The sequence below is a fragment of the Giraffa tippelskirchi genome, chromosome 4, assembly GCF_054371585.1.
Source record: "Giraffa tippelskirchi isolate mGirTip1 chromosome 4, T2T-mGirTip1v1.2.pri, whole genome shotgun sequence".
In the NCBI taxonomy this organism is placed as follows: Eukaryota; Metazoa; Chordata; class Mammalia; order Artiodactyla; family Giraffidae; genus Giraffa; species Giraffa tippelskirchi.
This window is the reverse complement of record NC_137278.1, coordinates 175,424,807-175,439,218: the sequence shown is the minus strand read 5'-3', so window position 1 is coordinate 175,439,218 and position 14,412 is coordinate 175,424,807. Positions and strand designations below refer to the sequence as shown.

The 14,412-nt window shown below is 41.1% G+C and overlaps 2 long non-coding RNA genes across 2 annotated transcripts in view; both read left to right on the top strand.

The window, feature by feature from the left end:
* LOC145546030 (uncharacterized) overlaps positions 1–14,412 on the top strand; it is a 1,126,586-nt gene that overhangs the window by 153,541 nt on the left and 958,633 nt on the right. The gene's annotated exons all lie outside the window — the stretch shown is intronic.
* On the top strand, positions 1,653–9,370 carry LOC145544393 (uncharacterized). Its single transcript, XR_014081396.1, has 3 exons — positions 1,653–3,916; positions 4,009–4,262; positions 8,923–9,370. It is a non-coding gene; the product is annotated as an uncharacterized LOC145544393 (long non-coding RNA).

Sequence of the window (14,412 nt, the reverse complement as noted above, 5' to 3'; positions counted from 1 at the left end):
TAAATAGTTCTATTGGGTACCAACTATGAAGAAACTTCAAAATTTATTCAAATAGAACAAAAAAAAAATGATGGTTCAGCAGCTTCTCATCCAAAAAAATTTGCATTTTCCCACCCATCAAATTACAGAGGGACATATGCCAAACTTTTTTAGATTTTTATTTCAACCAAATTAGTTTCTCCTCTCTGCTGGCAAACACAAGGCAGACTCTCTTTACTCCATTGAAAACTTAATTGTCACAGACAACTCCCTAAAGATTCCCAGAAATCACTGTGATCTCAGCACTCCTGTTTCCCAGAAAACACTTTCCAGATTGGACCCATGAAAGCATCTCATTCTTATCACTCCCTCAAGCCATTAGAGCACCTTCTGACCACATATAAGGCAAGACACAGATCGCTGATACTCAAAGCATTCAAGGACAGGGACAGGTAGCCCAATTTTATCATGCCATTACTAGAGCCTGAAACCCATTGGAAATGTAACAACTTGCCTATTTCTTATCCAGTTATTCTACATGGGATAGGATTAAAATGACAATGCAGGTGAGTGTTTCCAGGTTTTCTCTCTGCCAGATAAATTAGGCTCTGTTTTTGCCACTGCTCATTTCCGTCCCCTCCACCTCCTCCGAAGGACTCACTGATTGGTCCTTTTGTGAACCAGAATCAGGATAATGGGCTGAGGGATACACACCCCATTCCTATGAAATAGTACTGAAAGAGAACGTGGAACAAACTTTCTCAGAGGCCCTTGAGTGTGAGGAGCTGGCACTATGAAAATGTGGAGGCATGTGATGGTGATGATGAGCCTGGGGTAGAGGTTGGGAAGGGTGAGCAAAAGGATGATTAGGAAGGGTCATGGGGGATTAAAGGTGGGAAGGCAGGTGATAGGCCCTGGGAGGTGTGGGATGTGAAATCATATGGGTGGAAGGGAATTTTGGCAAGTCACTTTTCAGCTTTCCCTGCTTCAAGAAAATGAGTGAAGGTTGGTGTTTCTGTTGGACTTTCTTTGGATGTGGTGCCTCTCTAATAACCTCTGTGGATCGTGGTTGGAACACAATTACATATGCAACAAGCATGTGGTAAACTTACCTGGTGATCTCAAACACAGGATTATAACACAGGACAGGGGATAAAAATAAATACATGACAGTGTGAGAGACACTTGTGTTTTAGGGAAGGATTGAAAGAGCAATATCCATCCATGAGTTTAGAGCTTACAAATCTGTCCATTTTAAATGATTTAAAGGGAAGCTGATAGCCCTGGTCATATGTAGATTATTCCCACTTTTGAGCTAGGAATCTGAAGGCCAGAGAACACTTGATGATGGCTGTCACCTGTAAGCAGCAGGTTAAATACAGAGCCCTTGTCAGCTTGTCCCTTTCTGCTTTCTCATACTTCCCAGTCAGGCAGGGAAATGGGAAACCGACAGAGGACCTGAGACAGCAGGCTAATTGCTAGTGTACCCCGTGGGGTTTTAAAGATCACAAGAGAGAGAGGTGCTCAGGTTACCTTTGTGATAAGGGTGGAGATGCTGGGCTGTGTTGTCACCTCCTTCTTGACTATGCCATCACTCCTGGTCACAAACACAGACACTTTAGCACTTGGCTGGGGAGCAGGCACCATGGAGAAAGACCAGTATCTCCAGAGCTTTGGGCTCTATCCACATCTCTGCTCACTCCGGGAATTCCCTCTGTGGGAGAAAGAGGATCTGATTGGGGCAGTCTGTCTTATTCCACATGAAGTGCTCAATGGAGTGGAGTTTGGCCAAAGCCCAGTGGAGGTTTTTGCCCTCCCTCATGCCCCGTGGGTGATTCTGGTTTAGGCACAGTCTCTGGTCAGTTGATGGTGCCAAGAGGAGCAGGGCTGGTTTCACTCCCCAAACTTGGCTCAGGCTGTAATAACTCGGTGGAAAAAGAAAGAGCTCTGGAGCTGTGTTCTTCAGAAGAGGGCATAGAGTGGCCATGCAGATGATCTTGTGGACCTTTCTCTAGGGACTGGACCAATGAGGGACAGGAAAGGAAAGCCTGTGTCCCAAAGGCTGAATAGCACCCAGAAGCCCTGCCATAGTGCTGTGCTCTATGGAATCACTGTCTTAGCCTCAGCCCTTACCTAAGCACGAGAAATTCAGTTCCTCGTGTTCTCTCAGGTTTCTGCCTTCTTGTCAGCACTTCGTTTCAGTCTTTATTTCTGTTTTTCTGTCCCTCTGTTTTGCAACTCACAATGTGTTGTTGTAGTTTTCATCTAATAAGGAAAGAGAGATATATGTTGTTTAATTTTCAATGATCATAGATGCAATTGAAAACAGCATACATAAATGTATGACTTACTGTTAGAGTGAGACGTTTCCCTGGAAAAAAAAAGCATTATTTAGAAACTGTCCTCTTTGCCTCGCCAGTGTGTTATTTTATGTCCTGTATTTTATATTTATATAAGAAAACACAAAACAATCTGGTCAGTAGCTCAAAGTTTGGTTGCTTTCAAAATAAAAAAAAAGTTTTTAATTAATATGGTACAAACAAATGAACAGTGACTAGAATATTCAGGGTAATTTAATCTAATTCAATTAAGTATCATTGCAGTAAAGAAGGATTAAAGGCTCGACAGCTGCAGTCTAAGTATAGCAATTAATGCAGTTGGCACACAGGAATCTACAAACTCCCCCATTACATTTCACTAAATCAAAGGATCTTAAGAGCAGTTGTTGAATCATTATTGGATTATCAGAGGGTTGTTGATGTTACATCACTTAATCCCTACAGTAAAGTCAAGCATTACAGCCTTTACAAAGCAGAACAGAATCCTGCGACTGGGAGATCCATTTCAGCTAAACTTTCCTGCTGTCTGTCACACTGACACCCATTGCAGTGGCCCCTGGAATGTGGTAACAGTGCATCTGGCCAGGGATGTCAGCATTATTAGGGGCCAGACTTAGAGGCAGAAAGTGAGTAGACAACCAGCTAACTGTGATCCAGGAGATTCTGGAAAGAGCCTCTTAACAAAATAATATCCTTTGCCCTCTGACAGGATTATAGGCCTTTGGACCTTATGAGTTTTCCAGATTTTTCAACGTTTCTGTTGCTAAAGAGACTAGTTGGTACTTTCCTCAAGATACAAGGCTTGCAATTCTGACTGTAGTCACTAGATGGATGGTGATTGAACTAAGCATATGATATATGCTCAGTACATAATTAATGCAATGATTTCACCCTGGACAACCCTAAGGTGTGATGAGGTTAACAATCCAGGTGCTTAACCCTTTCCCAACATTTGGTTAAAAAAAACCCAAAAAACATACTAGTAAATGCAAGAGCTACTTTGTTTAGTAGATTTAAATGAATAGCATGATACCTCTTTACATTAAAATGTCTTATCAATTGCAATTTTACTTCCTTTGGCTTCCAAAATTAAGACAAAATTTTCCTAAAGAATGCACAGCTCTGAAACTGTATTTCTGAACAAAGTTTTATACAACTGTTTTTTTCTGAGAGAGATTTTTTTTTTTTTTCTGACTGCATTAAGGCTCAGAACCCAGTCTCCTCTGGCACTTTTCTTCTTCTATTCTTTTTCACAAGCTCAATGGCAAAGTCCCCCTGTGTTCTCCCTTTCTCTGCTCCGTTGATTTCTCTCGCCATATTTACTTGAAGAAAATAACCGATAAATCATGCTAATGGTATACCAGATTTGGTCCTGTGAAGCCATTTGCCCATCCACCCCCAAATTCCATTTAGCTACGCCCACTCAATACCTGCCACGCCCCTCTGCTCCCAAACCCTCAAAAAAAAAATAACACAACAAGTTGCCAAGATGAACACAAGTCAGTCCTGATGTCTGTCTTCTGCCTCAAACCTCAGGCCAAACTTGTTTTTCACATCTTTCTTTGAAAGATCAAAAACAGTTTGAAGAGAATATAATGGTAGGTTTGTTTTTGTTTTTTTCCCTTTTAAATACGGCTGTAGAGTTTGTGGTAGGTATGTGGTGCCAGTTTAATTCTGAATCTTGCTTCAGTTTCTCTTGGAAACCACACAGAGAATTTCTTGAAAAGTCGCAAAATTTGTTTACAGTGAAACTAGGAGACAGAGAAAACCTGTTCACCCCATTCACATGTAAGAGCTGCTAAGTACAGCTGAGACCAGTACAGCCTCACTGGAAGCCAGGTGGGGAACTTTAGGGAGAGTTTTGAAGGGGAACCTCAGAAAGATGCAGTGAATTTTTCTCTCAGAGGGGAATGCTCCTTCCAGTGCACTAAGAAACTGCTGCAGGTAGGGATTAGATCAGAAAGATTGGAAATGCTGGGGAGGGGTGAGAAATAAAGGTGTGTAAAGCACTTCCCCCGTGGCTCAGATGGTAAAGAATCTGCCTCCCATGAGGGAGACCAGGGTTTGATCCCTGGGTCAGGAAGATCCTCTGGAGAAGGAAATGGCAACCTACTCCAGTATTCTTGCCTGGGAAATCCCATGGACAGAGGAGCCTGGTGGGCTACAGCTCATGAGGTCGCAGAGTTGGACACGACTGAGCGACTAACTCTACTAACGCTACTAAAGTGCCTGAGGGATCCCAAGTTGGCATCAGAAAGTGTAACAAAGCAGATAGAAAGTGTGTGCAGTAATTGGTGAGGGAACAGCTACCTCGAACCAGGATAAGTAGAGAGGCAGGCAAGATGTGGCTACAGAAGTGTCATTGTTGCAAGGAGACATTCCTCACCATACACACAAGAGGTGGAGCACTAAGCTGCTAAGCCAGGAAAGCTACTCTGACCCTTGCTCCTCCTCTTTATCCCTCCACCTCTAACCTCTTACAAAAGCTGGTTCAGGACGATACAGCAAAACAACAACAAAGCTTAAAGGAACTGTGTAGTAATAATTCAGGGGCTTCTCAGGCAGCGCTAGTGGTGAACTCACCTGCCATTGCAGGAGACTTAAGAGACACTGGTTTGATCCCTGGTTTGGGAAGATCCCCTGGAGGAAGGCATGACTACCTACTCCAGTATTCTTGCCTGGAAAATCCCATGGACAGAAAAGCCTGGTGGGCTACAGTCCATGGAGTTGTAAAGAGTTGGACGTGACTGAAGCTACTTAGCATGTAGGCTCTCATGGTAGTAATTCAAATATCCTCTAAGAAAATATTTGAGAAAAAATAGCAAGATATTTCTATAGACAAAGAAAAGTTCTCAGGGAAAATTGCTGTAGACAAGAATCATAACTAAACAATGTATCATTAATTGAAAAAAATGAATACTAAATATGAAAGCCAAGATAGATAAAACCAAGGAAAAAGGGAACAGACTACAGATGGTGATATCAGAACTCAGAAAGAAAGCTGACAAAAAGAGAAATAAAAATATTAGAAAGGGCACAAGGGAGCTTTGACAACAGTGAAGGACACAGAGGTTAGAAATGGGAAAAACAAACAAAACAGAAATAAAGAGAGAAAATTAGCAACAAATCACAGCTATAGAAGTGAAGAAGAGACGCAAGGCAGCGTCTATATGCTTAATTGGAACTCCAAAGAAGAAACCCAAAAGAAAACAACAGAATGAATATTTTAACATATATTTAAAGTTCAGGGCACACTAAGCAACAGAGAGTTGACCCAGAATCATCAACATTAAGTCACACTTTTCTGAAATTGTTGTCTAAAGATACAGAACAAAGCACTTTTGTAATCCTTTAAAGATGTGGAAAGGATTCTTGCCTTTTGAGAAGCCAGACAATAGGATGAACTCATTTTTAAAGGAAATAAAAGCAGAATGGCATTATACTTCTGTTACAGAAACATTCAGTACCAAAAGCAGTGAAGAAACATCTGCACTATGTTCAAAAAAAGAAAGTGAGTCGAGAATTCTAACTCAGTCAGTTAAACTGAGGTGGGTAAACCTAGAGCCTGATATACAGAGTGAAGTAAGTCAGAAAAAAATACATTTGAATCGGTTCTACTGAGATGGATGAAACTGGAGCCCATTATACAGAGTGAAGTAAGCCAGAAAGAAAAACAACAATACAGTATACTAATGCATATATATGGAATTTGAAAGATGGTAACGATAACCCTATATGCGAGACAGAATAAGAGACACAGATGCATAGAACAATTTTATGGACTCTGAGGGAGAAGGTGAGGGTGGGACGTTCTGGGAGAATAGCATTGAAACATGTATATTATCATATGTGAAACAGAACACCATTCCATGTTCGATGCATGAGACAAGGGCTCAGGGCCGGGGCAATGGGATGACCCAGAGGGATGGGATGGGGAGGGAGGTGGGTGGGGGGTCCAGGAAGGGAAACACATGTAAACCCATGGCTGATTCATGTCAATGTATGGCAAAAACTATTACAATATTGTAAAGTAATTAGCCCCCAACTAAAATAAAAAAAAATAAAAAAATTAAAAAAAAAAAGAAATTATCTAATATGAATAAAAAAGAGAAAAACAAGATTTTTAAAAATAAGCATAACTTTAAGGGGCTACAGGACAATATCAAAAGATCTAACATTTATGCTATTTAAAACTCAAAAAAAAAAGTCAGAAAGAAAAATAAATGTCATATGTTAATGCGTATATATGGAATCTAGAAAAATGGTACCGATGAACCTATTTTCAGGGCAGGAATAGAGATGCAAATGTAGAGAAAGGACTTGTGAACACAGCGTGGGAAGAAGAGGGTGGGACAGATTGAGAAAGTAGCATTGACATATACACACTGTTGTTGTTCAGTCACTAAGTTGATCCAACTCTTTGCCAACCCCAGGGACTGCAGCATGTCAGGCTTTCCTGTCCTTCAATATAAGCCTGACTTTGCTCAAATTCATGTCCATTGAGTTAGTGATGCCATCTAACCATCTCATTCTCTGCTGACCCCTTGTCCTTTTGCCTTCAATTTTTCCCTGCCTCAGGGTCTTTTCCAATGAATCAGTTCTTAACATCAAATGGCCAATATATTGGAGCTTCAGTTTCAGCATCAGTCCTTTCAATGAATATTTAGGGTTGCTTTTCTTTAGGATTGATGGTTTGATCTCCTTGCTGCCCAAGGGACTGTCAAGAATCTTGTCCAGTGCCACAGTTCAAAAGCAACAATTCTTCTGTGCTCAACCTTCTTTATGGTCCAACTCTCACATCTGTACATGACTACTGGAAAAGCCAAAGCTTTGACTAATACGGACTTTTGTCAGTAGTGTGATGTCTCTGCTTTTTAGTATACTGTCTAGGTTGGTCATGGCTTTTCTTTCAAGGAGCAAGCATCTTTTAATTTCAAGGCTGCAGTCACCATCTGCAGTGATTTTGGAGCCCAAGAAAATAAAATCTGTCACTGTTTCCTCCTTTACCCCTTCTTTTTATCATGAAGTGACAGGACTGGATGCCATGATCTTAGTTTTTTGAATGGTGAGTTTTAGGCCAGCTTTTTCACTCGCCTCTTTGGAAAGCTGCTGCATAATACAGGGAACCCAGCCAGGCACTCTGTGATGACCTAGAGGGGTGAGATGGGGGAGGGTTCAAGGGAGGCTCAAGAAGGAGGGGATTTATATATAGTTGCGGCTGATTTGCATTGCTGTATAGCAGAAACACAACGTTGTAAACACAACATTTACAACACAACATTGTAAAGCAATTATCCTCCAATTGAAAAGAATGATAAAAAAAAAAAAAAGAATCCTAACTCCACCAAGACTTACTTTAAGTAAAAAGGGAAATAACTTTATTTTGAGGTCATCTTTAGGGAATGTGATTAATCAGAGTTTCTTTATAGTCCCATCAAAGTTTGACACATTATCTTACACATGTAGGTAAGCATACATATATAGGTGAGATATCTGTGTCTCCCTAGACCAGAGGTAAAAACTATCTTAAATCATGTGTGTATGTTTGTGTGTGTGTGAGAGTGTGTATTCCTAAAACATATAGTTTTATTTGCTTTTAACTTTGTGCAAGAGGTATTTTGCTGTATATGATCTTCTGAGACTTCAAATATAATACCCAAGAATTCTAAGGGGTATTGTTGGTCTCTGTGGACTTCCCTGGTCGCTCATTGGTAAAGGACCCACCTGCCAATGCAGGAGACACCGTAGATGCGGTTTTGATCCCTGGGTTGGGAAGATCCCCTGGAGGAGGAAATGGCAACTCACTTCAGTGTTCTTGCCTGGAAAACCCCATAGATGAGGATTTTCCCTGGCAGGCTACAGCCCATAGGGTCTGCAAATAGTCAGACACAACTTGGCGACCAAGCATGCATGCACGTCCACAGTTAGTCTTTATAGCTAACTGTAACTATATACCTAACTTGCATTAGTCAGACAGAAAACACAGCAGATATTTGATGACAGAGATTTGATCTAAACCACTGGTATCAGGTATAAAGTTGTTTTCCACTGAAAGGGTAAAGTTAGAATTTCAAGGTATCATGGAGGTGGAAACTGTAGGAGGGTGCTACCATCCCTTATGACTAAGAAAACAAAAGAAACTAAGGGCCAAACTTAGAGAAGGGATCTTCTGGGCCTGAAACCTCTGAGGAGGAAGCAAGTGCTGCTTGGGTGATGCAGGCATCTCTGAGCCCATGGAAGGGTATTCCAGGCCTCTGAGAAGGAGGTGGCTGCTTCTGCTGAGGAGCTGTTATCAAACTGGTTCTTCAAGTGATGGGAAAACTACAAGACAGATTCAGCTACTGCCATGGGAATGAATTGTCACTGCTGCTGTGAAGGAAGATTGCTGGGGGTGAGGTCGCAGGGACAGGAAACAGGAAGCCAACAGGAGGAGTCCATTCTTCCTCCTCTAGCACTGAATGCTTGTCTACTCCCCTCTGTTGGCAAAACTTTTAGTGGAGATCTCTAGGAAAGCACAGTGTGTTTTGCAGTCTCTCAGTGTCTATATAACAAGACTGATTCTAGAAGAGTGAATCTGGAGCTAAGGGACAATATCTTTATGCAGGGTAAGGGAGTTACAAAAGATGAGGTTCAGAAAAAGAATGAGACCGTCACTTTACAGGAACAGATCACCTTTAATGAGGCGAGAAGGGGCAGCAGTCAGATTAGTGAGCTGCTGCACTTACCCAAGAAAAGAGTAAGTATATATAGGCATATATGTGGAAAACTACTGTCTTAAGGGGGCCTGTTCTTCTCCAAGGTTGTTCAGAGTAGTTATCTCTTAAACGGCTGGGGCAAGGAATTCTGGAGATCGGCCAGAGGCTGGACCAGCTGGGAGCTGGGCATAATCAACCTTAATGTCCTTTTTGTTTTTCCTTCTGGTGAGAGAGTTCTTTGTTTTGCATAGAATGGTGGAGAGGACCTGGAGGGGAGTTTTAACTCCAGGCTATTTTGAGCCATGTAACTTTCCTTCACTGTATAGCAGGCACAACCACTAATAAAAAAAAAAAAAAGATCTGCCAAGTAAGCTAAGATTTCTGAGATGTCATGAGAAAAATGGCCCATGTTAGAATAGATGAAATATGGTACGTTGCTGATTGGTTCATATTGTTGGATTTTGCTGTAGACAGTTCATTTTTTCTGCTATATAATATTCTGCTTTGGGAATAAACTGTGACTTGTCTGTTCCCCTGTTGGAATGCTTTTGTATTGTTTCCAGGTTTTGCTACTCTAAATATTATGAATATTTCTATGCTTGTCTTCCTATACACTTGTCAAGATTTTCTCTTGGTTATAAGTGTTGTGAATCGTTGGCTCTTAGAGTTTGTAAATGTTCAATCTTAAAATATTTTACCAAGCCTTCCATAGTAGTTTAATACTACATTTTAACCTGCAATTAATAGATCTCACTATAAGATATCCAGGATGTGATATTATCAGATAGTTTGAACATGTAAGAATCCAGGGACTATTGTTCATATGAACATGGTATTCAGTGGAAAATTACTGTTGCAAAAGAAACTACAAGAAGGCATGCTGCAGCTAATGAATAGATGATTGAGGAAATTTTGGGAAAGGACTGGTGGTTAGAACTCCAGTTTCACATATCTGATTGTCTCCATGACATCTTCCTTTGGATGACTAATAGACATCTGAAACATAACATGTTTAAAGATGAACTTCTGCTAGCCCCACCAAATCTGTTCTTCTAGATGTCTTCTTCTCATCTTAGCTAATGCCAGCCTCATCTTTGCAGGTGTTAAGACAGCAAAACTTGGAGTCACCCTGAATCTTTGTTTGCTCACGTACTTTATTCAAATTATCAGCAAAACTTTTTGAGTTCAACTTTAGAATGAATCAAGAATTCTATCACTTCTCATGATCTCCACATCATTGCCTGGTCCAAGCCACCATAATTTTCCATCTGCTTCATGGTGATATCCACCAACCATTCTCCCTGATTCTTTGTCTCCCTTCAGTCTTTTTCTTCATCTAGCAACTTCAGTGATCCTTTAAATCCTCTGATGGATTCCCATCTAACTTAAATGTGAAAATCCTTATAATCTCAAAATACATCTTTCTAATGTCCTACAGGGTCCTGTGTGAGCTGGTTCCCCTTAACTTGCAACTTCATCTACCACTTTATCCCTTTCTCTTTCCATTTCAGCCACTTGGCCTCTTTGCTATTTCTCAAATAAGCTGGGCGTACTCCTGCCAATGGCCTTTGCACTGGTTGTCCACTCTACTTGGAATGCTCTTCTCAGCTCTCTGCAGAGCCCAGTCTTTCTTCAAGTCCTATTTAAATATAACTTTCTCAAGAGCTTCCCTGCCTTCTGTTGTTGTTGTTGTTAATCTCTAAGTCTTATCTAGCTCTTTGTGACCTCAAGGACTGTAGCCCACCAGGCTCCTCTGTCCATAGGATTTCCCAGGCAAGAATACTGGAGTGGGTTTCCATGTTGCTCTCTCCATATACCCACCCTCTCTAGAGTAACATGGAAACTGAAATAGATAGCCAGTGAGAGGTTTCTGTATGGCTCAGGGAACTCAATCCAGGGCTCTGTAACATCCTAGAGGGGTGGGTGGGGAGGAAGGTGGGAGGGAGGTTTGAGAGCAAAGGAACATATATATACCTATGGCACGTTCATGTTGATGTTTGGCAGAAACCAACACAATTCTGTAAAGCAATTATCCTTCAATTAAAAAAATAAATAAATTGTAAAAAAAACAATACTAGAGTGAGTTTCCATTTCTTTCTTAAGAGGATTTTCCTGACCCAGGGATTGAACCCAAATCTCTGGCTTGGCAGGTGGATTCTTTACTACTGAGCCACCTGGGAAACTCTTGTGTTAAAGCACTTATTACCAAATAATATACAAATATTTTATTTCCTCACACCAAAGAAACCTTCCATTAGAAGGAACATTATAATATTATGTACCACTAGGAAATTAAGTAAATTAAAAATTATTACCTATAAGACTGACACATTGTTTTTTTCATTACTTCAAAATTGTTTTACACTCACTGAAGGAGCTGTTTTAGACTTATCTACACATTGATTTTATTATGAATCACTATTGTGCAAACAAAATGGAAAGATATCAGCAAAATACATTGTTTAAAATATTCCTAAAACATCAATATATTCAGAGTTCAACTGCTCTGGATCACGTAACTCAGACCCGTTGACATTGTGTGTCTCCACTCATTACCATATTTTGTGCCACCAGGAACTTTGGTGTTGCACCATTTTTCAAGGTGCCCTGCTGGTGAATGCAGGATTTTGTCCCCAAATGCTGACTTGATAATTTTTGAACATGAACATGGACATAAACAGGCAGTAACAACTACATCTTGATTGACACTAGGCCAACAGCAACTGTAAGACACAAACTCTGAGGTGTGAAAATGTGCAAAAATATAACCTTAAAATAAATGAAGTATGATATTTTAGTTATCTGTTTATTGCCACTCTCCCTTGTATGAGCTGGAACACTTGAAAAAGGCAGGATTTTTCTCTTTGTTTCCTGCTATGACTTCTGCTGCTGCTGCTGCTAAGTCGCGTCAGTCGTGTCCGACTCTGTGCGACCCCATAGACGGCAGCCCACCAGGCTCCCCCGTCCCTGGGATTCTCCAGGCAAGAGTACTGGAGTGGGTTGCCATTTCCTTCTCCAGGGCATGAAAGTGAAAAGTGAAAGTGGAGTCGCTCAGTCGTGTCCGACTCAGTGACCCCATGGACTGCAGCCCGCCAGGCTCCTCCGTTCATGGGATTTTCCAGGCAAGAGTACTGGAGTGGGGTGCCATTGCTATGACTTCAGGGCCTAGTAAATCCTAAATCCACTTAGTTGTTAACTTATTCTTTTGTACTAAGAACCATTAAATTAGAATAATGAATCATGCTTTTTAGGCTCCATATAAGCTTTGTGAGATTATTATGAAGGAATTAATCCTCCTGCCCAGAGTTACTCTTTGTTTTTGACATTGGCAACAATTTAGGACTCTATCTCTAGACCTCTATGGGGGTCTGATTCTGAATTAGACATTTTTCTATTCATCCTTTTTATAATTTCTAGCAAGAGTAGGAAAACTTGTAGTGAAGCTAATGGATGGCTGAATGCACTACACCCTGAGATTGTACACCTTTGATAACATTCCTTCTGAGCACACCATTGCTTAAGCAAGTGGATCAAAAACATTTCTAAATAGAAACTGTCTTTTGTCAGAGCTGTGATAAAAGGAGAAATATTGCTTAGATGAATCACTGGAAATTTACTTGTCAGAATGAAACAAACCAAACTCACAGGATGTGATGTTCTCTGATTTTATTTTGTCAAATGAGCACCTACTCCAAGGGCAGCCATTCTAAAAGAAGATAGGGAGACAGTTTCTAGCCCGATTCCTTTACTTGGTGCCTTTAACATCCAGATACATTCAGTTCAGTTCAGTTCAGTTCAGTCGCTCAGTTGTGTCCGACTCTTTGCGACCTCATGAATTCCAGCACCCCAGGCCTCTCTGTCCATCACCAACTCCTGGAGTCTACCCAAACCAATGTGCATCGAGTCAGCGATGTCATCCAACCATCTCATCCTCTGTCGTCCCCTTCTCCTCTTGCCCTCAATCCTACCCAGCATTAGGGTCTTTGCCAATGAGTCAGCTCTTCGCATGAGGTGGCCAAAGTATTGGAGTTTCAGCTTCAACATCAGTCCTTCCAATGAGCACCCAGGATTGATCTCCTTTAGGATGGATTGATTGGATCTCCTTTCAGTCCAAGGGACTCTCAAGAGTCTTCTCCAACATCACAGTTCAAAAGCATCAATTCTGTGGCGCTCAGCTTTCTTCACCATCCAACTCTCACATCCATACATGACCACTGGAAAAACCATAGCCTTAACTAGACAGACTTTTGTTGGCAAAGTAATGTCTCTGCTTTTAAATATGCTATCTAGGTTGGCCATAACCCTCCTTCCAAAGAGTAAGCGTCTTTTAATTTCATGGCTGCAATCACCATCTGCAGTGATTTTGGAGCCCCCCAAAATAAAGTCTGACACTGTTTCCACTGTTTCCCCATCTATTTCCCATGAAGTGATGGGACCAGATGCCATGATCTTAGTTTTCTGAACGTTGAGCTTCAAGCCAACTTTTTCACTCTCCTCTTTCACTTTCATCAAGAGGCTCTTTAGTTCTTCTTCACTTTCTGCCATAAGGGTGGTGTCATCTGCATATCTGAGGTTATTGATATTTCTCCCAGCAATCTTGATTCCAGCTTGTGTTTCTTCCAGCCCAGCATTTCTCATGATGTACTCTGCATATAAGTTAAATAAGCAGGGTGACAATATACAGCCTTGACGTACTCCTTTTCCTATTTGGAACCAGTCTGTTGTTCCATGTCCAGTTCTAACTGTTGCTTCCTGACCTGCATACAGGTTTCTCAAGAGACAGGTCAGATGGTCTGGTATTCCCATCTCTTTCAGAATTTTCCACAGTTTATTGTGATCCACACAGTCAGAGTCTTTGGCGTAGTCAATAAAGGAGAAATAGATGTTATTCTGGAACTCTCTTGCTTTTTCGATGATCCAGCGGATGTTAGCAGTTTGATCTCTGGTTCCTCTGCCTTTTCTAAAACCAGCTTGAACATCTGGAAGTTCACGGTTCACGTATTGCTGAAGCCTGGCTTGGAGAATTTTGAGAATTACTTTATTAGCATGTGAGATGAGTGCAATTGTGCGGTACATTCTTTGGCATTGCCTTTCTTTGGGATTGGAACGAAAACTGACCTTTTCCAGTCCTGTGGCCACTGCTGAGTTTTCCAAATTTGCTGGCATATCGAGTGCAGCACTTTCACAGCATCATCTTTGAGGATTTGGAATAGCTCAACTGGAATTCCATCACCTCCACTAGCTTTGTTCATAGTGATGCTTTCTAAGGCCCACTTGACTTCACATTCCAGGATGTCTGGCTCTAGGTGAGTGATCACACCACCGTGATTATCTGGGTCGTGAAGATCTTTTTTGTACAGTTCTTCTGTGTATTCTTGCCACCTCTTCTTAATATCTTC